This window comes from Pseudophryne corroboree, chromosome 7 (assembly GCF_028390025.1).
Source record: "Pseudophryne corroboree isolate aPseCor3 chromosome 7, aPseCor3.hap2, whole genome shotgun sequence".
NCBI lineage: Eukaryota > Metazoa > Chordata > Amphibia > Anura > Myobatrachidae > Pseudophryne > Pseudophryne corroboree.
In genome coordinates, this window is record NC_086450.1 from 228,307,411 (window position 1) to 228,334,006 (window position 26,596).

Here is a 26,596-nt window from a genome sequence, read left to right on the forward strand (position 1 = left end):
CGGCTAAAGCCCGGAATATATGAATCTGCCATCAATAAAGTCCTGGTCAATATTATTGGCACTCTACAACTTTAAGAACAAACTGTACAATATCTTCAGAAATAAATGGAAATGTATCAACTTTGTCATCAGAATATTTTATTAAGATGTCCAAAGTTATGAACAAGATAAAAAAAATTCCTTACATTACATGTAGTAAGGTCACAGATAAAAGATGACCTGGCCTGTCCTAAAGGCAGCCTTCTTATTATTTGGTTGCACACCCTTTGGCAACATTGACTGCTTCCTCCAAGTGTTTATTGCAGCCATCTATAAGCTTCTTGCACCCATCTGCTGGTAATTTCTCCCACTCTTCCATTGCAATTTGTTGAAGCTTTGTTTCTTCATTGAAGAATTTAATTTTAAAACCATCAACCCACTCCCAGGAGTGATCATTTTTCAATCCTGCATCCAAGGACTGAAAAAAGGCCTCCCTACGCAGCAGGTATGCGATCCTCCATTCCAGCTGGCAGCCGAATCCCCGTTAGGTTTCTATGGGGGTGAGATGCTGCCCGAATTTACCAACATGCATTCTGGAGAAAATGGGGGTAGCCCATCGTAGCCCAAGGGCTACTCACCAAATTCCTAGTCGGCAGTGTTCCCCCACAGTGGCCAACGCAGGACTTTTGTGGGGGGTTTCCATACATATATGTCATGCATTTTATATATATATATTTATCATACACACACACAAACACATATATATATATATATATATATATATACACATACACACACACACTGCATACGCACAGTGTATATGTATAATATATGTACAGTATATATCACGGCACGTCAGGATTTTTAAATGCAGACTGTACTTTGCTCAATATTTTGGATTCAACTCTGCCCCGTCATCAGGATAAATATACAAAAGGTATTTTAGTTTGTATATTTATCCTGACAATGGGGCATGGTTGACCCCTTAATGTTGAGAAAGTAAAGTCTGCATTTAAAAATCCTTATGTGCAGTGCAGTGATTCACCTGTACTATATATATACACAGCACATCTGTACATATACATAAGCATATGTACAGCACACTCTCAAACATGCACACAGCATGCATCTATACACATAGCATATACATACACGCAACAGACACACACATCAATTATTATAGACTACCCCCCCCCTCCCCCCTCCCCAAACACTCCCTGGAAGTGCCTGCTGTGCATGTTCTCATACCTCCCAACTGTCCCACCCGCGGGCAGCAGTGTCCCGCGGGCGGGGGGGGCAGTTGGGAGAGCCTTTGATCACCCGCTGCTCTGCTCTGCAGAACACAGTTTGAACACACCCCACCCAAATCTAACTCTCTCTGCACATGTTATATCTGCCTCCCCTGCAGTGCACATGATTTTGCCCAATTGCTAACAAAAATCCCGCTGCGATCAACTTGGAATTACCCCCATGGTGAGGTAAAAACATGGACAAAAGTCTCTCATTAGCTGAATACGAAGGCAGTTCAATTCAAGTTCATACTGATAATATTCAGTCTGTATGGTGATGATGCTCTGACTGCATGTGAGGATACAGTAGTTACAGCCGTGTGTGCATGGAGCTGTCAGTACTAGATAAGAGCCAGGCAGGTAACAGTTAACAATGTGTGCTGGCTGCCAGTGTAGATACTCACACTGTGTCCCAGGATGAAACGGGACACTGCTTGGAGAAGGCAGAGGAGAGTGAGCTCTGGCTGCTCCTTCCTTTATGCTGCAGGAACTCACTCTTGGAGCTTGCTGTGCCAGGAGGGAACTTCCTCGATCATCACAGTGCAAAGATACACTGCAGGACGGGAAGGGAAGCAGACCAAAAAGGGGTAGGCAGCTACATCGGTGGTACATACACAAGCGTATGCGACAGTGCGCCCACATGGCAAGAGCGCTTTGGGCTATGCACCGTTCACACCACCCTAGTCACGGCCCTATTCAAAAAAAGTCTTCTTTTTTTTCTTCTTCATTTTTCTATGATTATTTTGTGCTCTTGGATGTGCGTTTTGGGTCTTTGCTGTGCTGGAGGACCCATGATCTTCTGAGATTCTACTCACACAAAAACGTGACCACAAATGCCACACATACACACAAATATACAGCATAAGAAACTGGGCTGGTTACACTAATTACTACAATATGTGTTATAGACATAAAACATTTTAATGGTGAATTATATAACAAAACACATCTAAAAATCACAGTAGAATAGCAATAACAACAAGATAGTTATATACAAATTAAAAAGCTCGTTTAGACAGTCTTTGAAAACAATTTTCCTGTATAATGATGTATCAATTTTTAGCAACAATTATAGCTAGATTTTGAAGAATGATGCAAATTGATAATTGCTTATAATCCGGGCCGCTGCAAGCTTTCCTGGCACCCTAGGCAAAACTTCAACCTACCCTTCCCCTCTCCCCCACCAAACACCAATATCCACTATACAGCCTCAGGTGAAAGTGTGAAGGTTGCATCTTTGAAGTTCAACAGCAACCATCTGCACTAAGGGGGTCATTCTGACCTGATCGCACGCTAGCTTTTTTTGCAGCGCTGCGTTCAGGTCAAAACTCAACAAAACTGCGCATGCGTATGCACCACAATGCGCAGGCGCGTGGTACGGCTACAAAGAGGATCGGTGCTGGGCGATGGATTTAACGAAGAATCCATTCACACAGCCGATCGCAAGGTGATTGACAGAAAGAGGGCGTTTATGGGTGTCAATTGACCGTTTGGAAAAACGCAGGCGTGTCCAAGCGTTTGCAGGGCGGGTGTCTGACGTCAATTCCGGGACCAAAAAAACTGAAGTGATCGCAGCGGCTGAGCAAGTCCAGAGCTACTCAGACTGCAAAAAACGTTTTTGTACCGTTCGGCTGCTAAAGCCATTCGCACACTTGCAAAGCGAAAATACATTCCCCGATAGGTGGCGACTATCTGATCGCTGCGCTGCAAAGGCCTGTACACACCAGAAGATGTGAAGATGAACAATTTGGTAGAAAAAGCGATTTCCCTTCAGTCCTTGACAAACGAGATTGAGTGTACAGGGTGGAGTTTCCCCAGGCAACAATGTATCCCCAGGTTGTCGAATACAAAGATAAGGTAACAGCTCAAAAATCACCGGCAAGATTAAAATGAGAGAACCACAGGGTCCAGACTTCATGAAACTTTACTATTTAGTCACGCAGGGCAGTGATATGCTCCGTATAAGCAGTGGAAGGTGCAGCAGACTGCTTCCAATTTAAGGCAATTAACACATACTGGCCTACACTCCCAGATCGGCCGGGAGGCTCCTGAAAATCAGGTGGCGCGTTGGGCCCCCTGGAAGGACAGGCAAGTCTCCGGGAGCCGCCTCACCCTCTTCTCAGCTGCCAGCACCCTTAGCCATCCTTCAAAGTGGGCTGTACGGGGAGGCAGGTGATGTGATTTGTGCTGAATTTTGTCATCATAGTCCCGCCCAGTGCAGTTTCTTGTGGCGGAAGTTCACCAGCTTTGAAAATGGGACCACAAAGCTTATTCAAAACAATGAAGGATACCCACACTAAGAATAGTGTGTATAATCAATTTTAAGGGAGTCTCTAGTATTGATTTGCTTCATTAAGAATGCACCAATTAGGTGCTATCCAGTTATTTAAATATGAACAGATAACAGAAAAAAGATAAAGGCAATCCATTAAGAGATGGGTGCACACAATCCCATACAAACTGAAACTCTAAAATCATTCTTTATTGTATTTGCTTAAAAAAGGTATTAACACTCACAAATTAGATATTAATAGCTTGTGATGCCTCAGTGCTGAGGCATCATAAATTCTTAATATCTCATTTGTGGGTGTTAATTTGCTTGATCATTAATTCATTAATTCAATTTTGTTAAAGAGTGTTGGGAACCCCTCATAGCAGCAGCATTACAGAAACGATTTGCTTCAACTCCTAGGACAGTAGTTCCTAAATGTTTGGGAATAACGGCGCCCTAGAGTATCAGAATATTTTTCACGGCTAACTTAGGACAAAATTTCTTATTGAGAAATTCAGAAAAAAAAATTAAATTAAGTAAACAGTGTTTATATGCCATTATTGGGTTCAGTTGTGTAGTCGGGGACAGGATTTGTTTCTGTACATATTAGACCCATTATCACAACTCTATTTCCAGTTTTAATTATCTAATTTGTTTTTTCTTTTTGAGAAAACTGATGCCATATTTTAACACCTTTCTTTCTATAATCAAAACAAACAAATGGCAATTGAACAGTAAACCATTTTGGGATTTACAGTATTTCACTGTTATTTCTGATTAATGGATTTGTCATTACATTTTTATGTAGTCTGCGAAGCTTGGGGAGTGGAGGGGGGAAGCTCCCCTGTGTCTTGGTGGATCACAGCTATAATGCAATTGAATTCAGATATGCTAGGCTATGCGAGTCCCCTGTCATCAGTCTGTCACTGTTTGCAGCTACAGGGACTAAATTGTGTCATCACAATAATCACCTTTGTGTCAGTCATAAAAGCTGCAATACAGATTGCAAAACGTGGTTAAATTCCAACATTAGCCATCTACCCTGACCTAGTGCCCAGTATAGGAATGCATGTGGATTGGGTCAGGGCTGTTTTTTCGTATCGACTCAATGGGCTCTTGCCCAAGGGCCCCAGGAGTATAAGGGCCCTAGGCTGATAGCTGAGGGTCCCCTCTTTCCAGGGGTACCAGAGTTTTGAAAATCGGCCCGGGGGGAACCGAAGATATCCGACTTGAAAGCAGTGGTCCCCAACCAAGCCTGTTAATTGCTCTTCCCAGCCTGATATCTCGGGTTCTATCCGACTTACAGTATTTCTGAGGGTATAAGCCAAGAGCTGCGACTCTCCCCTTTTGGTGGACACTGGCAGCTTGTCTCCTCTATGCCCAGAACCAGAGATATCAGCTTTCCAGCAGCTGGTCCCTGCTCCAGCTCCACATGCCTAATATGCAGTTTTAGATTTTCGTTGGTGAATTGTTCTGGCTCCTGAACTCTGATCCCCAAGTCCCCAGAACCTTCTGAAAGGTGGGACTCTCTAGTTTTTTTTATCCCTTTCAAAGCTAAGAAATATATTTTCAGGAACTTGAGATGTCTGCAATCAAGCAAGCTGCCCTCCCACTGGAAAATTATAAATATTAAGCCCACTCCACTATCCACCCCTCCCCTAAGTATTAAACACCCCCTACCACTCTGGAAGTCATGTATCAGGGCTTCTTTATTCAGCCCAATGCCCCCTTCTACAGTTTAGCCCCATCTGTGCAGTAAAGGAGTAATTAGCAGAAATTACTGTTCCAGGTCCTACATGCTGAGCGGAAGATAGAACACCCCCTACCGCCCGCGGGACATCAAAGCTGCACTGATATCACCCCCCACCCCTACCGCTGGAGTATGGGTAGGGGGCCCAGTACATTGCTGTGTCCAGGGTCCTACACTGCTGTTAAGACGCCGCTGGATTGGGTAATAGTAGCTACAGTACTTTCAAGTACCATCATTTGACAAAACTAATATATTTAGATATTTGGAGCAGTATCCTATTAGCAGCTGTACTTTATGTAGCTGCGATCCCAGCACTTTGACAGACGTTGCAAGCTGGTATCCAGCATCGCAATCATTGGTCGCAATGTTCACACAGACGACCAAGGAAGCAAGCAGCAGCGACAGCAACTCCGTCCACATCTGAATTAGTCCCTATATGTGGATTTCCGGTCTCCCCGCAATGCATGGAGGCACTGCACTAGTTGTACACTGCCAGGCTTGCTTGATGATTGTATAAATACCAAATCTCTTCCAAAGATTCGACAACCCCGCTTCCTCAGCTCAGCGCCCATGTGTTACGCCTAGTTCTTAGTGCCTATTTGTGCTGCTCATCCCAGCATGTCGGCAAGAAGACATCCTTCCCCCGCCAGTCTGGTGCGCGCTCCTGCTGAGGATGTAAATGCCGCTGTGAATGACCTGCTGTCCGCAGGAGCCCGGGATCTATGGTGTCTAAGCAGAGCTGGTTCCGTCCCAAGGGCATCCTGGTCTGTGTGACTGCACTGGCCGCACCACCCTAGTTATGGCCCTGAGCATAACTAGAAGGCGAGTAAATGGGTCCAGAAAACCAAAGCAGTGGAGTGTCTCAAATATTTGGTCCCAGGTAACAAGTCAAAAGATTTTCTAGTGTCCAGGCATAGGGATAAGAGGAACCTGGGGGCCACTGATGAGGACGTGTTAAGTGACTGCAATATTGCAAGAACTTTCTTAATAGAGCTAAGGACCCATATGAAGCCAGTTTGGACTGGGTGTATAACCCATGGCAGGATCATCTATAGATGTTCAGCCAAACCTTTTGTGAACAATTTATAGCCACATTAAAGCAAAGATATAAGTCTGTAGGAGAATATTGTTCATGTTGCAGTAGGACCTTCACAATCGAGGAACTGAAATGTAAAGGAAGGGACCCAGAATCAATTATAGAATTAGAGAAATTAGTAAGAGTGTCTACTACACAAGGGCATAATATTTTCAAAGAACTCTCCGCTAAGGCCATCAGGGCCAAGGGATTTCAGTGGGTTTAAAAGCTTTAATAGCTTGGGCTACCTCAGATGTGGTAGTCGGGGTTAAGATTTCCAAGTGTACTGGTGTGGTTTGTGGAAGAGAAACAAGGTTTCAAAACTTTCCTAGTCAAATATATAGGTTCTTGTGAATAAAGGGTTTGATAATATTGGAAAAAGATGTCCGCTACATCTTTGCCATTTAAGTGAGCGATAGACCGTTCATCATTAAGTGCCACTATATTGGAACGGGATCCGGTCTGAAGATCGACAGTATCTAGGTCGACAATGTTTAGGTCGACCACTATAGGTCGACAGTCACTAGGTCGACATGGATGGAAGGTTGACAGGGTTTCTAGGTCGACATGTGCTAGGTCGACAGGTCTAAAGGTCGACATGAGTTTTTCACATTTTTTTTCTTTTTTTTAATTTTTCATACTTAACGATCCACGTGGACTACGATTGGAACGGTAAAGTGTGCCGAGCGAAGCGGTAGCTGAGCGAAGGCACCATGCCCGAAGTATGGCGAGCGAAGCGGTGCACTAATTTGGGATCCCGGTCACTCTACGAAGAAAACTACACCAAAAAAATAAAAAATTCCTCATGTCGACCTTTAGACCTGTCGACCTAGCACATGTCGACCTAGAAACCCTGTCGACCTTCCATCCATGTCGACCTAGTGACTGTCGACCTATAGTGGTCGACCTAAACATTGTCGACCTAGATACTGTCGATTTGATGAACCACACCCATTGGAACACCCTCTATTACACCTTTAAGATATGAGCCACCGGAACTTGCCGTGTCTAGCAAGCAAGCAAATTCCCTGTTCTCAGCCCGACCCTGGTAATCGTGGACCCGGATTTAGTCCTGGATAGTTTGCATTAGAGATGAGCGGGTTCGGTTCCTCGGAATCCGAACCCGCCCGAACTTCAGGTTTTTTTACACGGGGCCGAGCGACTCGGATCTTCCCGCCTTGCTCGGTTAACCCAAGCGCGCCCGAACGTCATCATCCCGCTGTCGGATTCTCGCGAGGCTCGTATTCTATCGCGAGACTCGGATTCTATATAAGGAGCCGCGCGTCGCCGCCATTTTCACACGTGCATTGAGATTGATAGGGAGAGGACGTGGCTGGCGTCCTCTCCGTTTAGACTAGAGTACTAGAGAGAGACACAAATTTTGGGGAGCATATTATTAGGAGGAGTACTACTTGCTGCTGATAGTGTGACCAGTGACCACCAGTTTAATTAATCCGTTCTCTGCCTGAAAAAAAACGATACACAGTGTGACACAGTCACATACCATATCTGTGCTCAGCCCAGTGTGCTGCATCATATGTAATACTGTATATCATTATCTGACTGTGCTGAGTGCTCACTGCTCACACAGCTTAATTGTGGGGGAGACTGGGGAGCAGTTATAGCAGGAGTACATATTTTAAGTACAGTGCACACTTTTGCTGCCAGAGTGCCACTGCCAGTGTGACTGACCAGTGACCACTGACCACCAGTATTGTGATTGTCTGCTGACCACCAGTATATTGTGATTGTCTGCCTGAAAAAGTTAAACACTCGTCGTGTGGTGTTTTTATAAACGCATTCTGCAGACAGTGTCCAGCAGGTCCGTCATTACATAATATATACCTGTCCGGCTGCAGTACTAGTGTGATATATATATATTTTAATTTTATCTCATTATCATCCAGTCTATATTAGCAGCAGACACAGTACGGTAGTCCACGGCTGTAGCTACCTCTGTGTCGGCAGTCGCTCGTCCATCCATAATTGTATACCACCTACCCGTGGTTTTTTTTTTTTCTATCTTCTTGATACTAGTAGCTTACTTTAGGAGTCTGCAGTGCTGAGTCTGACAGACAGTGTCCAGCAGGTCCGTCATTACATAATATATACCTGTCCGGCTGCAGTACTAGTGTGATATATATATATATATATATATATATATATATATATATTTTAATTTTATCTCATTATCATCCAGTCTATATTAGCAGCAGACACAGTACGGTAGTCCACGGCTGTAGCTACCTCTGTGTCGGCAGTCGCTCGTCCATCCATAATTGTATACCACCTACCCGTGGTTTTTTTTTCTTTCTATCTTCTTGATACTAGTAGCTTACTTTAGGAGTCTGCAGTGCTGATAGACAGTGTCCAGCAGGTCCGTCATTACATAATATATACCTGTCCGGCTGCAGTACTAGTGTGTTATATATATATATATTTTAATTTTATCTCAATATCATCCAGTCTATATTAGCAGCAGACACAGTACGGTAGTCCACGGCTGTAGCTACCTCTGTGTCGGCAGTCGCTCGTCATCCATAAGTATACTAGTATCCATCCATCTCCATTGTTTACCTGAGGTGCCTTTTAGTTGTGCCTATTAAAATATGGAGAACAAAAATGTTGAGGTTCCAAAAATAGGGAAAGATCAAGATCGACTTCCACCTCGTGCTGAAGCTGCTGCCACTAGTCATGGCCGAGACGATGAAATGCCAGCAACGTCGTCTGCCAAGGCCGATGCCCAATGTAATAGTACAGAGCATGTAAAATCCAAAACACCAAATATCAGTAAAAAAAGGACTCAAAAATCTAAAATAAAATTGTCGGAGGAGAAGCGTAAACTTGCCAATATGCCATTTACCATACGGAGTGGCAAGGAACGGCTGAGGCCCTGGCCTATGTTCATGGCTAGTGGTTCAGCTTCACATGAGGATGGAAGCACTCAGCCTCTCGCTAGAAAAATGAAAAGACTCAAGCTGGCAAAAGCACAGCAAAGAACTGTGCGTTCTTCGAAATCCCAAATCCACAAGGAGAGTCCAATTGTGTCGGTTGCGATGCCTGACCTTCCCAACACTGGACGTGAAGAGCATGCGCCTTCCACCATTTGCACGCCCCCTGCAAGTGCTGGAAGGAGCACCCGCAGTCCAGTTCCTGATAGTCAGATTGAAGATGTCAGTGTTGAAGTACACCAGGATGAGGAGGATATGGGTGTTGCTGGCGCTGGGGAGGAAATTGACAAGGAGGATTCTGATGGTGAGGTGGTTTGTTTAAGTCAGGCACCCGGGGAGACACCTGTTGTCCGTGGGAGGAATATGGCCATTGACATGCCTGGTCAAAATACCAAAAAAATCAGCTCTTCGGTGTGGAAGTGTTTCAACAGAAATGCGGACAACATTTGTCAAGCCGTGTGTTGCCTTTGTCAAGCTGTAATAAGTAGGGATAAGGACGTTAACCACCTCGGAACATCCTCCCTTATACGTCACCTGCAGCGCATTCATAATAAGTCAGTGACAAGTTCAAAAACTTTGGGCGACAGCGGAAGCAGTCCACTGACCAGTAAATCCCTTCCTCTTGTAACCAAGCTCACGCAAACCACCCCACCAACTCCCTCAGTGTCAATTTCCTCCTTCCCCAGGAATGCCAATAGTCCTGCAGGCCATGTCACTGGCAATTCTGACGAGTCCTCTCCTGCCTGGGATTCCTCCGATGCATCCTTGCGTGTAACGCCTACTGCTGCTGGCGCTGCTGTTGTTGCTGCTGGGAGTCGATGGTCATCCCAGAGGGGAAGTCGTAAGCCCACTTTTACTACTTCCACCAAGCAATTGACTGTCCAACAGTCCTTTGCGAGGAAGATGAAATATCACAGCAGTCATCCTGTTGCAAAGCGGATAACTGAGGCCTTGACAACTATGTTGGTGTTAGACGTGCGTCCGGTATCCGCCGTTAGTTCACAGGGAACTAGACAATTTCTTGAGGTAGTGTGCCCCCGTTACCAAATACCATCTAGGTTCCACTTCTCTAGGCAGGCGATACCGAGAATGTACACGGACGTCAGAAAAAGACTCACCAGTGTCCTAAAAAATGCAGTTGTACCCAATGTCCACTTAACCACGGACATGTGGACAAGTGGAGCAGGGCAGGGTCAGGACTATATGACTGTGACAGCCCACTGGGTAGATGTATGGACTCCCGCCGCAAGAACAGCAGTGGCGGCACCAGTAGCAGCATCTCGCAAACGCCAACTCTTTCCTAGGCAGGCTACGCTTTGTATCACCGGTTTCCAGAATACGCACACAGCTGAAAACCTCTTACGGCAACTGAGGAAGATCATCGCGGAATGGCTTACCCCAATTGGACTCTCCTGTGGATTTGTGGCATCGGACAGCGCCAGCAATATTGTGTGTGCATTAAATATGGGCAAATTCCAGCACGTCCCATGTTTTGCACATACCTTGAATTTGGTGGTGCAGAATTATTTAAAAAACGAGAGGGGCGTGCAAGAGATGCTGTCGGTGGCCAGAAGAATTGCGGGACACTTTCGGCGTACAGGCACCACGTACAGAAGACTGGAGCACCACCAAAAACGCCTGAACCTGCCCTGCCATCATCTGAAGCAAGAAGTGGTAACGAGGTGGAATTCAACCCTATATATGCTTCAGAGGTTGGAGGAGCAGCAAAAGACCATTCAAGCCTATACAATTGAGCACGATATAGGAGGTGGAATGCACCTGTCTCAAGCGCAGTGGAGAATGATTTCAACGTTTTGCAAGGTTCTGCTGCCCTTTGAACTTGCCACACGTGAAGTCAGTTCAGACACTGCCAGCCTGAGTCAGGTCATTCCCCTTATCAGGCTTTTGCAGAAGAAGCTGGAGACATTGAAGGAGGAGCTAACACAGAGCGATTCCGCTAGGCATGTGGGACTTGTGGATGGAGCCCTTAATTCGCTTAACAAGGATTCACGGGTGGTCAATCTGTTGAAATCAGAGCACTACATTTTGGCCACCGTGCTCGATCCTAGATTTAAAACCTACCTTGGATCTCTCTTTCCGGCACACACAAGTCTGCTGGGGTTCAAAGACCTGCTGGTGAGAAAATTGTCAAGTCAAGCGGAACGCGACCTGTCAACATCTCCTCCTTCACATTCTCCTGCAACTGGGGGTGCGAGGAAAAGGCTCAGAATTCCGAGCCCACCCGCTGGCGGTGATGCAGGGCAGTCTGGAGCGACTGCTGATGCTGACATCTGGTCCGGACTGAAGGACCTGCCAACGATTACGAACATGTCGTCTACTGGCACTGCATATGATTCTCTCCCCATTGAAAGAATGGTGGAGGATTATATGAGTGACCGCATCCAAGTAGGCACGTCAGACAGTCCGTACTTATACTGGCAGGAAAAAGAGGCAATTTGGAGGCCCTTGCACAAACTGGCTTTATTCTACCTAAGTTGCCCTCCCACAAGTGTGTACTCCGAAAGAGTGTTTAGTGCCGCGGCTCACCTTGTCAGCAATCGGCGTACGAGGTTACTTCCAGAAAATGTGGAGAAGATGATGTTCATTAAAATGAATTATAATCAATTCCTCCGTGGAGACATTGACCAGCAGCAATTGCCTCCACAAAGTACACAGGGAGCTGAGATGGTGGATTCCAGTGGGGACGAATTGATAATCTGTGAGGAGGGGGATGTACACGGTGATATATCGGAGGATGATGATGAGGTGGACATCTTGCCTCTGTAGAGCCAGTTTGTGCAAGGAGAGATTAATTGCTTCTTTTTTGGTGGGGGTCCAAACCAACCCGTCATTTCAGTCACAGTCGTGTGGCAGACCCTGTCACTGAAATGATGGGTTGGTTAAAGTATGCATGTCCTGTTTATACAACATAAGGGTGGGTGGGAGGGCCCAAGGACAATTCCATCTTGCACCTCTTTTTTCTTTCATTTTTCTTTGCGTCATGTGCTGTTTGGGGAGTGTTTTTTGGAAGGGCCATCCTGCGTGACACTGCAGTGCCACTCCTAGATGGGCCAGGTGTTTGTGTCGGCCACTAGGGTCGCTTATCTTACTCACACAGCTACCTCATTGCGCCTCTTTTTTTCTTTGCGTCATGTGCTGTTTGGGGAGTGTTTTTTGGAAGGGCCATCCTGCGTGACACTGCAGTGCCACTCCTAGATGGGCCAGGTGTTTGTGTCGGCCACTAGGGTCGCTTAGCTTAGTCATCCAGCGACCTCGGTGCAAATTTTAGGACTAAAAATATTGTGAGGTGTGAGGTGTTCAGAATAGACTGAAAATGAGTGGAAATTATGGTTTTTGAGGTTAATAATACTTTGGGATCAAAATGACCCCCAAATTCTATGATTTAAGCTGTTTTTTAGTGTTTTTTGAAAAAAACACCCGAATCCAAAACACACCCGAATCCGACAAAAAAAATTCGGTGAGGTTTTGCCAAAACGCGGTCGAACCCAAAACACGGCCGCGGAACCGAACCCAAAACCAAAACCCGAAAAATTTCAAGTGCACATCTCTAGTTTGCATTCACACTTACAAAAATACCGGGTTCATGCGTGTTCACATGCATAAGGGTTATTAGGAGGTTCAACAGAGTCAGCTAGGTTTTTTGCCATACCAGAAAAAAAATAAGAATTTACTTACCGATAATTCTATTTCTCGTAGTCCGTAGTGGATGCTGGGAACTCCGTAAGGACCATGGGGAATAGCGGCTCCGCAGGAGACTGGGCACAAAAGAAAAGCTTTAGGACTACCTGGTGTGCACTGGCTCCTCCCCCTATGACCCTCCTCCAAGCCTCAGTTAGGATACTGTGCCCGGACGAGCGTACACAATAAGGAAGGATTTTGAATCCCGGGTAAGACTCATACCAGCCACACCAATCACACCGTACAACTTGTGATATGAACCCAGTTAACAGCATGATAACAGAGGAGCCTCTGGAAAGATGGCTCACAACAACAATAACCCGATTTGTTAACAATAACCATGTACAAGTATTGCAGATAATCCGCACTTGGGATGGGCGCCCAGCATCCACTACGGACTACGAGAAATAGAATTATCGGTAAGTAAATTCTTATTTTCTCTGACGTCCTAGTGGATGCTGGGAACTCCGCAAGGACCATGGGGATTATACCAAAGCTCCCAAACGGACGGGAGAGTGCGGATGACTCTGCAGCACAGAGTGAGAAAACTCCAGGTCCTCCTCAGCCAGAGTGTCAAATTTGTAAAATTTCACAAAAGTATTTGACCCTGACCAAGTAGCAGCTCGGCAAAGTTGTAAAGCCGAGACCCCTCGGGCAGCCGCCCAAGATGAGCCCACCTTCCTTGTGGAGTGGGCTTTTACAGATTTTGGCTGTGGCAGGCCTGCCACAGAATGCGCAAGCTGAATTGTACTACAAATCCAGCGAGCAATAGTCTGCTTAGAAGCAGGAGCACCCAGCTTGTTGGGTGCGTACAGGATAAATAGCGAGTCAGATTTTCTGACTCCAGCCGTCCTGGAAACATATATTTTCAGGGCCCTGACAACGTCCAGCAACTTGGAGTCCTCCAAGTCCTTAGTAGCCGCAGGTACCACAATAGGCTGGTTCAGATGAAACGCTGAAACCACCTTTGGGAGAAATTGAGGACGAGTCCTCAATTCTGCCCTGTCCGTATGAAAAATCAGGTAAGGGCTTTTACAGGATAAAGCCGCCAATTCTGACACACGCCTGGCTGAAGCCAGGGCCAACAGCATGACCACTTTCCATGTGAGATATTTTAAGTCCACAGTGTTGAGTGGTTCAAACCAATGTGATTTTAGGAAACCCAAAACAACATTCAGATCACAGGGTGCCACTGGAGGCACAAAAGGAGGCTGTATATGTAGCACTCCCTTAACAAACGTCTGGACTTCAGGCACTGAAGCCAGTTCTCTCTGAAAGAAAATCGACAGGGCCGAAATCTGGACCTTAATGGATCCTAATTTTAGGCCCATAGACACCCCTCTTTGCAGGAAATGCAGGAATCGACCCAGTTGAAATTCCTCCGTCGGGGCCTTTTTGGCCTCGCACCACGCAACATATTTCCGCCAGATGCGGTGATAATGCTTTGCGGTTACATCCTTTCTGGCTTTTATCAAAGTAGGGATGACTTCGTCTGGAATGCCTTTTTCCTTTAGGATCCGGCGTTCAACCGCCATGCCGTCAAACGCAGCCGCGGTAAGTCTTGGAACAGACAGGGTCCCTGCTGGAGCAGGTCCCTTCTCAGAGGTAGAGGCCACGGGTCCTCTGTGAGCATTTCTTGAAGTTCCGGGTACCAAGTCCTTCTTGGCCAATCCGGAGCCACGAGAATAGGTCTTACTCCTTCCCGCCGTATAATCCTCAGCACTTTGGGTATGAGAGGCAGAGGAGGGAACACATACACTGACTGGTACACCCACGGTGTTACCAGAGCGTCCACAGCTATTGCTTGAGGGTCCCTTGACCTGGCGCAATACCTGTCCAGTTTTTTGTTGAGGCGGGACGCCATCATGTCCACCTTTGGTTTTTCCCAACGGTTTACAATCATGTGGAAGACTTCTGGGTGAAGTCCCCACTCTCCCGGGTGGAGGTCGTGCCTGCTGAGGAAGTCTGCTTCCCAGTTGTCCACTCCCGGAATGAACACTGCTGACAGTGCTATCACATGATTTTCCGCCCAGCGAAGAATCCTTGCAGCTTCTGCCATTGCCCTCCTGCTTCTTGTGCCGCCCTGTCTGTTTACGTGGGCGACTGCCGTGATGTTGTCCGACTGGATCAGCACCGGCTGACCTTGAAGCAGAGGTCTTGCTTGGCTCAGAGCATTGTAAATGGCTCTTAACTCCAGGATATTTATGTGAAGTGATGTCTCCAGGCTTGACCACAAGCCCTGGAAGTTTCTTCCCTGTGTGACTGCTCCCCAGCCTCGCAGGCTGGCATCTGTGGTCACCAGGACCCAGTCCTGAATGCCGAATCTGCGGCCCTCTAGAAGATGAGCACTCTGCAACCACCACAGGAGAGACACCCTTGTCCTTGGGGACAGGGTTATCCGCCGATGCATCTGAAGATGCGATCCGGACCATTTGTCCAGCAGGTCCCACTGGAATGTTCTTGCGTGGAATCTGCCGAATGGGATTGCTTCGTAGGAAGCCACCATTTTTCCCAGGACCCTTGTGCATTGATGCACTGATACTTGGCCTGGTTTTAGGAGGTTTCTGACTAGCTCGGATAACTCTCTGGCTTTCTCTTCCGGGAGAAACACCTTTTTCTGGACTGTGTCCAGGATCATCCCTAGGAATAGAAGACGTGTCGTCGGGATCAGCTGCGATTTTGGGATATTGAGAATCCAACTGTGCTGCCGCAGCACTACTTGAGATAGTGCTACTCCGACTACCAACTGTTCCTCGGATCTTGCCCTTATCAGGAGATCGTCCAAGTAAGGGATAATTAAAACTCCTTTCCTTCGAAGGAGTATCATCATTTCGGCCATTACTTTGGTAAAGACCCGGGGCGCCGTGGACAATCCAAACGGCAGCGTCTGAAACTGATAGTGGCAGTTCTGTACCACAAACCTGAGGTACCCTTGGTGAGAAGGGTAAATTGGGACATGGAGGTAAGCATCCTTGATGTCCAGAGACACCATATAATCCCCTTCTTCCAGGTTCGCGATCACCACTCTGAGTGACTCCATCTTGAATTTGAACCTCTGTATGTAAGTGTTCAAAGATTTTAGATTTAAAATAGGTCTCACCGAGCCATCCGGCTTCGGTACCACAAACAGCGTGGAATAATACCCCTTTCCCTGTTGCAGGAGGGGTACCTTGATTATCACCTGCTGAGAATACAGCTTGTGAATGGCTTCCAATACCGCCTCCCTGTCGGAGGGAGACGTCGGTAAGGCAGACTTTAGGAAACGGCGGGGGGGGAGACGTCTCGAATTCCAATTTGTACCCCTGAGATACCACCTGAAGGATCCAGGGGTCCACTTGTGAGTGAGCCCACTGCGCGCTGAAATTCTTGAGACGGGCCCCCACCGTGCCTGAGTCCGCTTGTAGAGCCCCAGCGTCATGCTGAGGACTTGGCAGAAGCGGGAGAGGGCTTCTGTTCCTGGGAACTGGCTGTTTGCTGCAGCCTTTTTCCTCTCCCTCTGCCACGGGGCAGAAATGAGGAGCCTTTTGCCCGCTTGCCCTTATGGGGCCGAAAGGACTGCACCTGATAATACGGCGTCTTCTTATGTTGAGAGGCTACCTGGGGTAAAAATGTGGATTTCCCAGCAGTTGCCGTGGACACTAGGTCCGATAGACCTACCCCAAATAACTCCTCCCCTTTATAAGGCAATACTTCCATATGCCTTTTGGAATCAGCATCACCTGACCACTGCCGCGTCCATAACCCTCTTCTGGCAGATATGGACAGCGCACTTACTCTTGATGCCAGTCGGCAAATATCCCTCTGTGCATCACGCATATATAAAAATGCATCTTTTAAATGCTCTATAGTCAGTAATATACTGTCCCTATCCAGGGTATCAATATTTTCAGTCAGGGAATCCGACCACGCCACCCCAGCACTGCACATCCAGGCTGAGGCGATTGCTGGTCGCAGTATAACACCCGTGTGAGTGTATATACATTTTAGGATATTCTCCTGCTTTCTGTCAGCAGGTTCCTTAAGGGCGGCCGTATCAGGAGACGGTAGTGCCACCTGTTTAGACAAGCGTGTGAGCGCTTTATCCACCCTAGGGGGTGTTTCCCAACGTGCCCTATCCTCTGGCGGGAAGGGGTATGATGCCAATAACCTTTTAGGGATTATCAGTTTTTTATCGGGAGAAACCCACGCTTCATCACACACTTCATTTAATTCCTCAGATGCAGGAAAAACTACAGGTAGTTTTTTCTCACCAAACATAATACCCTTTTTAGTGGTACTTGTACTATCAGAAACGTGTAAAACATTTTTCATTGCCTCAATCATGTAACGTGTGGCCCTACTGGAAGTCACATTCATCTCTTCATCGTCGACACTGGAGTCAGTATCCGTGTCGGCGTCTGTATCTGCCACCTGAGGTAGCGGGCGTTTTAGAGCCCCTGATGGTCTTTGAGACGCCTGGACAGGCACAAGCTGAGTAGCCAGCTGTCTCATGTCATCAACCGTCTTTTGTAAAGAGCTGACACTTTCACGTAATTCCTTCCATAAGCCCATCCACTCAGGTGTCGACTCCCTAGGGGGTGACATCTCCATTATAGGCAATTGCTCCGCCTCCACATCATTTTCCTCCTCATACATGTCGACACAGTCGTACCGACACACAGCACACACACAGGGAATGCTTTGATAGAGGACAGGACCCCACTAGCCCTTTGGGGAGACAGAGGGAGAGTATGCCAGCACACACCAGAGCGCTATATATATGTTGGGATAACACTATACAGAGTGTTTTTCCCCTTATAGCTGCTGTTTATATTATACTGCGCCTAATTAGTGCCCCCCCCCTCTTGTTTTACCCTTTTCTGTAGTGCAGGACTGCAGGGGAGAGTCAGGGAGACGTCCTTCCAGCGGAGCTGTGAGGGAAAATGGCGCCAGTGTGCTGAGGAGATAGGCTCCGCCCCCTTCTCGGCGGACTTTTCTCCCGCTTTTTTCAGGAATCTGGCAGGGGTTAATATACATCCATATAGCCCTGGGGGTTATATGTGATGTATTTTAGCCAGCCAAGGTGTTCATATTGCTGCTCAGGGCGCCCCCCCCCCCCAGCGCCCTGCACCCATCAGTGACCGGAGCGTGTGGTGTGCATGAGGAGCAATGGCGCACAGCTGCAGTGCTGTGCGCTACCTTGGTGAAGACTGATGTCTTCTGCCGCCGATTTTCCGGACTTCTTCTTGCTTCTGGCTCTGTAAGGGGGCCGGCGGCGCGGCTCTGGGACCGGACTCCGAGGCTGGGCCTGTGTTCGGTCCCTCTGGAGCTAATGGTGTCCAGTAGCCTAAGAAGCCCAAGCTGGCTGCAAGCAGGCAGGTTCGCTTCTTCTCCCCTTAGTCCCTCGATGCAGTGAGCCTGTTGCCAGCAGGTCTCACTGAAAATAAAAAACCTAAAACTAACTTTTCCTAAGAAGCTCAGGAGAGCCCCCTAGATGGCACCCAGCTCGGTCGGGCACAAAAATCTAACTGAGGCTTGGAGGAGGGTCATAGGGGGAGGAGCCAGGGCACACCAGGTAGTCCTAAAGCTTTACTTTTGTGCCCAGTCTCCTGCGGAGCCGCTATTCCCCATGGTCCTTACGGAGTTCCCAGCATCCACTAGGACGTCAGAGAAATAATGTTGAGCTCAATGGCATAACTTTTGGGGACAAATTGGAAAGGTAAACGTAATCCAATCTAGAGAACATATTGTGTGTGTAGGAGTAACAGGAGTACTGCAAATCGGCTTGATGGCGTACCCTCCAGATATCCAGGAGACCCAGCTGATTAGCCAAAGTTGGCATACCTTTGAGTACTAGCAGATACACCTATTCTGTCTAGAAATGGAGAAGCCACTATGTTAAAATCTCCACCTAAATACAGTTTATGGACTATATTAACATAAAAAAACTTTTTCATATATGTTAGGCCAATAAACAATATTCTTTAGAAATTTTAGATTGTAAAGTGTAAAAGGTTTTAGCAGACATGTTATACCAAAAGTCTTTCTGTCTATGGAATTATATCTAGGACAGCTGTCTCGGAGCACTGAAGTCAGTCTATTAATAAGTGTGTACTGTATATCATCAGTAAAAGGACACACCAACAGCAGCATTGGGACACAGCAGAAAATAAATATTTGAAGGTCCTCTGTTGGCCAATATGGTGCCTTATGGCAATAAAGAATGTATTTTTAAAAGTTATGTCTGCAGTGGATCTCAGGAATGTGAGGTGTGTACAGATAACAGCAATGAATAAGCCACATCAAGCATTTCACGTTTCTAACTCTTACCTAAACAGCATCTTATCTGAATGACCGCAGAGAGCAGTGTAATCAGTCATATGACACTTCTGGCACTTTGACAGGTATTCCTATTGGTAGTTTTCCCAACCCTGAGGATTGTGATTTACTGCTGGAAAATAAGAGATGTGAATGGAGAAAACATGAATTACATTTAACAGAACAGAGTTTGCTGTAATTACGGTATATTACTGTAGAATTGTGCAAGAACTGAAGTAATGTCAGAAATAATGTAACATACTGTATCTATTAGTGAAATTACATAATGTAAATTTGCAATCAGTAAAACGTAAAAATACAGTTAAACGACTTCTGCATAGATCAGTGTAATATAATAATGTGATGCAGGTGTCTCTATACATTGGTGTAATATGAATTATGACTAGAATATGAATTGGTGTAATGTAATAAATGTAATCTATAAATAGAGTGTCTCTATGCACTTTTATTATGTTAGTAGTCTCTGACCCAGTGTAATGTCATAACACAAAGGTGGTTATTCAGAGTTGTTACCAAACCAAAAAAAATAAGCAATTGGGCAAAACCATGTTGCACTGCAAATGGGGCAGAATGTAACATGTGCACAGAGAGTAATAGATTTGGGTGGAGTGTGTTCAAACGGAAATCTAAATTGCAGTGTAATAATAAAGCAGCCATTATTTACCCTGCACAGAAACAAAATAACCCACCCAAATCTCTCTGTACATGTTACATCTGCCCCACCTGCAGTGCAACATGGTTTTGTCCACTTGCTTACTTTTTTGGTTTACTAACACCAGATAGCAGAGCCCATAATATACGTATTGTTCAACAGTACAGACACTTATAAACATAAAAATGCATACATTCATCTATCATAAAACAAAACAAATAAATGATAAAACCATACAATGAATCAATAAAACCAGCTTGTCAAATGTCAATATATGGCGTTTCACTATGCACTTTAGCAATATTCTCTCATTAGGTCTATTTATGCAGCAGTAAAAATTGTGGAGAAGTGAGACCCAGGAGAGAAGTTGCCCATGGCAACCAATCCGCAGTGAAGTAACACTTATAATTTACAATTGTACAGAGCAGCTGATTGGTTGCCATAGGCAACTTTGCCACAGGCTCACTTCTCCACTCTTTTCACTGTTTCATGAATAGAACCCTAACAACGTTCATTTTAGGCCACATGCGTGCTAAACAAGTGTGTTACACAAACAAGTGCTTATTTAGGTGCCTGCTTGTGAGTCTCCAGACTGTAGTGTGTCACAATACTGGATAGGATGGTCAGCTGCAGTTTGTAATCTCTAGTTAAACCTCTTTTCCTTACGTCACTGTGTGCTGTGGTCAGTGCAGGGTTAACAATGCCTCTCCATAGTCCGAGGTGTCTGCAGGCTGCGCTGTTTAGAGTGTCAGGCTTCAGTGCTGCTCCCCTGCAGTGTTCCCAGGTAAGTGTAGCAGAGTGTAGTCTTATCAGAGCCTCCTCTCCATGCTCCTGGGTCCCGATGAATGCCAAGAGTGTATGGACTGGAGATACTATGCAGCTCCCCACTTCCTGGTTATGTGGAAAGAGATTACTGATAGGGTGCTGCTCCTGTCTCTGCCTTGATGTGATAAAAGGGGCTGTGCCTACTCATTCCTCCTGTACTGGGCTTGAGCCTGCTGTGTAGTACCTGCTGAATCCCAGATTGGCAAATGTGCTGTGGGTCAAACACCATCCGCACTACCCTAGTTACGGCCCTGGTGATATGTTATATTACATATAAGATCCCAGTATACTAATATGATACATACTAGATACCAGCCCGTCAAAATGACAACAACATAAAAGTAGTGTCAGCACAGGCTGCTGTGCACGCCCAGACGGAGCAACACTTAAATTGCTCTGTCAGGCACCTTCTAGTGGCCCCCAGTACACAAAACACTTTACTTCCCTCTATAGAGCCGAGGAGCAGCTTTAGCCTTATTATACAGGATACATAGGTGTGATATGTAACATTAACTATAACACTCCAGTATACTGATATGATACAGACCCCTTCAAATCATACATACAGTATAGCAATGTGATGTTAAACCCCAGTACTAATATGGTACATGCATGGGTGCGACATTAGTTAGAGGACCCCAGTATCTATCCACATTGATTCATGCGTTCTCTGACATGACAGTGCAGGGTCACTCACCAGGCCGCCCGGGTATACAAGTACGGGTCCTAGATCTTCCGGATGCAGGTGTGGGAATGTGTCCTGTTTTACAGGACACATTCCAGCTGCAGCAGCCAGGGCGCCTGTGTCCCCTGCGGGACAATGTCTCTGACAGCGCGGGGACAGCTTGTCTGTCCCCAGCGCCTGTCAGTGTGTGGCGGCGGCGGGTGTCCGGTGCAGGGATTACCTTTTTCCCTGCACCGGACAAGAGACTGCAGGGGCGTTTGAATCTTGGCGCCCTCCGGGAGCCAATCGCGGCTCCCGGAGCGGCAGCCAATCGGAGAGGGGCGCGGCGAGCCAATCGGCGCTCGCCGCGTCATAGGCCCCGCCCCCGGCGTCTGACGTCAGACGCCGGGCGGGAGCCTGAAGAAAAGGCCGCGCCGAAGAGCGGCGAAGAGGACGGGCGGGAGCAGCGGAGAAGGTCGTCGGCGCGCCGGAGCGCGGAAGATAGTCCGGCGCCGAGGAGAAGACGACGGCCGTGGGAAGAGGAGCTCCGGTGGCCGCTGAAGAGGCCGGAAGACGTCGGGCTCCGGGAAGAAGATGTCCAGCGGCGGCTGGACGCGGCGAGGAGACGGCGGCGCCGCTGGCCAGGACGGGCCAGCGGCAGAAGAGTTCATCCAGGCCGAGAAGCGCTGCAGTGGTGGGAAGCAATTGAGCTGTGCAGTTCCCCACTGCAGCCTTCTCCACCGCAGGTAGGCCCTTCTAAGGTGCCCCCTTCTCTCCTCCCTAGAGCACCGGGTGTTCGGGTATTAGGCCCGTGGGCACAGTCAGGCCCTCCCGGCCTGTGGGCACGTGGTCGGGCCCTCCCGGCCCGTGGGCACATAGTCGGGCCCTCCTGGCCCGTGGGCACATAGTCGGGCCCTCCTGGCCCGTGGGCACATAGTCGGGCCCTCCTGGCCCGTGGGCACATAGTCGGGCCCTCCTGGCCCGTGGGCACATAGTCGGGCCCTCCTGGCCCGTGGGCACATAGTCGGGCCCTCCTGGCCCGTGGCCAATTAGGGGTACATTAAGGTGACCCTGGGCATTAGGCCCAGGTCACCCAACGGGCACCAGTTAGGCGGGCACTAGGCCCGGGGGCATATCAGGCGATAGGCCTGTGGGGCATTAGAGGGCGCTAGGCCCTAGTGTATTTTGGCAGTAGGTACATATAAGGTGACCCTGGGCACAAGGCCCAGGTCACCCAACGGGCAGCAAGTTAGGCGGGCGCTAGGCCCGTGGGCGAAGTCAGGCCTCCGGCCTGTGTGCAGTTAGGGGGCGCTAGGCCCAGTGAACAAGTGCCCCCGAGGTGAATAAAGGTGGCACCGGGCACTAGGCCCAGGCCACCCTGAGGTGTTAGGTAGGCAGGCCCGCTCGGCCTGAGCCCTAAGGAGAGAGTACGGTAGGTGGGTGAGCTGTGCGGCCCCCACTACTGGGTGTTCTGAGTCGGGTAACTAAAGGGACCGTACCGTCGCTTGCATTGTGTATCGTGATGTATGTTACCGTGCGGGGCAAAGTGTGAGCTCGTTAAGTGTGTTTAGTTTTGTTGCACCACACCCACAGAGCTAGTTCGAGGGCTCTGCCGTTGTAGTTAGTATAGGGTGTGACACTAGGTTAGAGTTAGGCCCTGCACGGCTGTTTGCTTGTTTGTTTACCTCCTTACAGGGACCTGTAAGAGAAGAAGACGTTCGCAGTGCGAAACGGACGGTGAGTAACATCTGTGTGCGTTTGTCCCGTCTGTCCCTGAGCGCCGGAATCGGGATTGCTCACGGACGTGAGAATCCTTTTCATCACACTACGTGCGAGAGCGCGAGTGTGTGAAATCTGGGTGGCTGAGGCTTCGTGCCGGTGATGACCATTCACCCAACCGGTGAAGGTCACGGTCACCCCTGGGGTATCCCCTGTTCCAGAGGAAGAAGGGTCGATACCCCCTTTAAGGTATATTATTCTCTCCTCAGCTCGGTCGTCGGTCAGCTCCGAGAGGGAATCGCCGTGTCCGGATCCGACTGAAGATTTCCAGGTCCGTTGAAGGTTCCGGTACCTGAAGGTGAGAGAGAGAGCGGCGCCTGGTGAGTACCGAGTCTACACCTGCACGGCAGCAGGCACCACCTCACAGCAGCCGCACCTCTCACACTTGGCGTAGTCGGCAGGATAAAAGAGACCGGATCACGGACACGATGTGGAACGCCACCAAGAAGACCTCCCTGCGGACGGCTCCGGAGAAGACTCACCCCCGGATGTGTGCGGACCAGAGCGACTGGGTGACGGTGTCTGGGGCAGACATCCTGAAGATGGTGCAGCTGTCGATCCAGCGTGGAAAAGAAGAGCGCCGGGAGAAGGGGCGCAAGAAGGCCGCTGTGACGCCCTGCAAGAAATGTCGGCAAACAGGGCACTTTGCCAGCGAGTGTACTTGGCGAGAGACGTCCCCAAAGAAGGTGGTCCAGGAAGCGGACCGAAGACGTCAGAAGGGCCAAGCGACGAAGGAGTCCTGGTGTTTGCTCTGCGGAAACTACGGGCATGAGCACAACAGTTGTCCCTGGGACGAAGAGTTGAGCCAAGACGAGGTTGATTCCTGGTGTGAAAACTGTGGAGATCCCCGACATCGGCTCCTGGAATGTCCATGGACAGAAGACAGGACGGACTACGAGGCCACGGTGAAGCAGATGACGGAGTCTCGTCAGCAGCTTTGGGACCGGGTGGCTGCAGAGCCTGTGTGTGCGCTCTGCGAGGCGAGAGGACATGCGCTTCCCGATTGTCCGTGGAATGAAGACCGGATGATTGCGGATGGTCGCGCCCAGAGATGGGAGGAGGAAACCAGGGAAATGGAGCGGAAGACCCTGCTTGAAGGTAGTTCGCAGGTACCCATTTCCTCTGAGCCGGAACCAACGGGTGAAGATTCCCCAGTGAAGGAGGTGGACCAGGAACCCGTCTTGGAGAAGGCGGCAGTGGCCCTCCCTTGTTGGAAGTGTCGGCGACCAGGACATGCGGCCAGTGAGTGCCCCTGGGAAGATGCTGCGGACCTACTCTGTCCCAAGAAAGTGACCCCAGTAAGGCAGAATCCTTTCCCGCATAAGGCGGAGGTGGACGACTGGGAGGTGAAGAGACCACGCTGCGAAGAAAAGCGTGAAGACCCAGTGACGGAGATGTCCGGAATCTCCCCGCGATGGAACCGTCCACGACCAGGACGTGCGGAACAGGAGTGTCCTGGGTACCAAGAGATGCCAGCGGAAGCGAAGGAGTACGCTGAGGAAGCAGAGGTGCCAGCGGAAGCGAAGGAGTACGCTGAGGAGGTAAAGAATCCAGCGGAAGCGAAGGAGTACGCTGAGGAAGCAGAGGTGCCAGCGGAAGCGAAGAAGTACGCTGAGGAGGAAAGTAATACCCCAGTCCAGATATCGGAGGAGGACTCGGACTACGGTGAGCTGTCCGCCGACGAATCCCTCCAAGAACAGATGGAGGACGACTCTGGCATCGGAAGCGCCGACGAGAGTGACTGGCAGGATCGGGTGGAGTCGTGCTCCCAATTGAATGCCCTCCATGAAGAGGAGAAGATAGTCCTGGAGCAATACCTGCCGGAAGTACCGAGTTGGACGGACGTACGGGGAGAGGATCGTAATGCCGTGGGAGGACCCGTTCCAGAGGAAGACATGGGACCTTTGGAGATGCCCCACGAGGAGATGCGACAGATGGTGGTTGTTGCCCGGAAGGAAACAGATGCCCCGGAGGATTCCGCTGTTGGGTGGTGGTCGGTACCACCCCCTGAAGACAGGGACGATGCCACAGATGATATCGAAGGTCAAGAGTGGGTGACTGTTGTCCCCGTGGAAGAAGATTCCCCATGGTGGCCAACGTCAAGCGACCGTGAGGAGATGCCACTCCCCCAGAGGATCCGCCGATGGAGGTCAGGACGTAAGAGGAACCCGGAGCTGGAGGAGGAAGGATGTGGGGTCACAGCTGGTCCAGGCTGGGCCCCCGAATGCACCCTCGCCGGAAGGACCTTGGAATTCCCTGACCCGCGGACGATGGACGTCGTGGAGATCTTTGTAGGGACTACAAAGGAAAAAGGGGGGGGGGAAATGTGGGAATGTGTCCTGTTTTACAGGACACATTCCAGCTGCAGCAGCCAGGGCGCCTGTGTCCCCTGCGGGACAATGTCTCTGACAGCGCGGGGACAGCTTGTCTGTCCCCAGCGCCTGTCAGTGTGTGGCGGCGGCGGGTGTCCGGTGCAGGGATTACCTTTTTCCCTGCACCGGACAAGAGACTGCAGGGGCGTTTGAATCTTGGCGCCCTCCGGGAGCCAATCGCGGCTCCCGGAGCGGCAGCCAATCGGAGAGGGGCGCGGCGAGCCAATCGGCGCTCGCCGCGTCATAGGCCCCGCCCCCGGCGTCTGACGTCAGACGCCGGGCGGGAGCCTGAAGAAAAGGCTGCGCCGAAGAGCGGCGAAGAGGACGGGCGGGAGCAGCGGAGAAGGTCGTCGGCGCGCCGGAGCGCGGAAGATAGTCCGGCGCCGAGGAGAAGACGACGGCCGTGGGAAGAGGAGCTCCGGTGGCCGCTGAAGAGGCCGGAAGACGTCGGGCTCCGGGAAGAAGATGTCCAGCGGCGGCTGGACGCGGCGAGGAGACGGCGGCGCCGCTGGCCAGGACGGGCCAGCGGCAGAAGAGTTCATCCAGGCCGAGAAGCGCTGCAGTGGTGGGAAGCAATTGAGCTGTGCAGTTCCCCACTGCAGCCTTCTCCACCGCAGGTAGGCCCTTCTAAGGTGCCCCCTTCTCTCCTCCCTAGACCACCGGGTGTTCGGGCATTAGGCCCGTGGGCACAGTCAGGCCCTCCCGGCCTGTGGGCACGTAGTCGGGCCCTCCCGGCCCGTGGGCACATAGTCGGGCCCTCCTGGCCCGTGGGCACATAGTCGGGCCCTCCTGGCCCGTGGGGGCGTTTAGTCGGGCCCTCCAGGCCCGTGGCCAATTAGGGGTACATTAAGGTGACCCTGGGCATTAGGCCCAGGTCACCCAACGGGCACCAGTTAGGCGGGCACTAGGCCCGGGGGCATATCAGGCGATAGGCCTGTGGGGCATTAGAGGGCGCTAGGCCCTAGTGTATT

At 49.3% G+C, this 26,596-nt stretch overlaps 1 protein-coding gene across 6 annotated transcripts in view; it reads right to left on the reverse strand.

Annotated features, from left to right (window-relative positions):
- LOC134945009 (ras guanine nucleotide exchange factor F-like) overlaps positions 1-21,738 on the reverse strand; it is a 54,672-nt gene extending 32,934 nt beyond the window's left edge. For 2 of the 6 annotated variants that reach the window (XM_063933993.1, XM_063933988.1), the window contains exons 1-3: positions 21,508-21,738; positions 20,652-20,876; positions 19,325-19,445 (exon numbers count right to left, since the gene is read on the reverse strand). The gene's annotated coding sequence lies outside the window, so the exon portion shown is untranslated. Of the gene's footprint in view, positions 1-1,672; positions 1,784-19,324; positions 19,446-20,651; positions 20,877-21,507 lie in introns of those variants that run through there. The other 4 variants (XM_063933989.1, XM_063933991.1, XM_063933990.1 and 1 more) reach the window with 4 other exon arrangements.
- Positions 21,739-26,596: the final 4,858 nt, after the last annotated feature.